This window comes from Buceros rhinoceros, unplaced genomic scaffold (genome assembly GCF_000710305.1).
Source record: "Buceros rhinoceros silvestris isolate BGI_N320 unplaced genomic scaffold, ASM71030v1 scaffold12187, whole genome shotgun sequence".
NCBI lineage: Eukaryota > Metazoa > Chordata > Aves > Bucerotiformes > Bucerotidae > Buceros > Buceros rhinoceros.
This window is the reverse complement of record NW_010424006.1, coordinates 1-246: the sequence shown is the minus strand read 5'-3', so window position 1 is coordinate 246 and position 246 is coordinate 1.

Here is a 246-nt window from a genome sequence, read left to right as displayed (position 1 = left end):
GGACGGTCCCGCCGACACTGGAGGATGGGACGCTGCTGTACAGAAAGGGGGCAAGGCAGGACTGCGCAGCCCCCGGCCAAAGGGAGAAGGGACCGAGCGTGGGACCTTGCCAGGGGAAGAGAGGAAAGGTGTACAGCGCTCTTCTCTCTCTTCCCGGGAGCAGAAACCCTGGGCAAGCGAGAACCCCGCTTCGTGCCCACGGACCGCGGGGAAGGGCGCTCCCAGCTCTACGACAGCGCAGGCCCG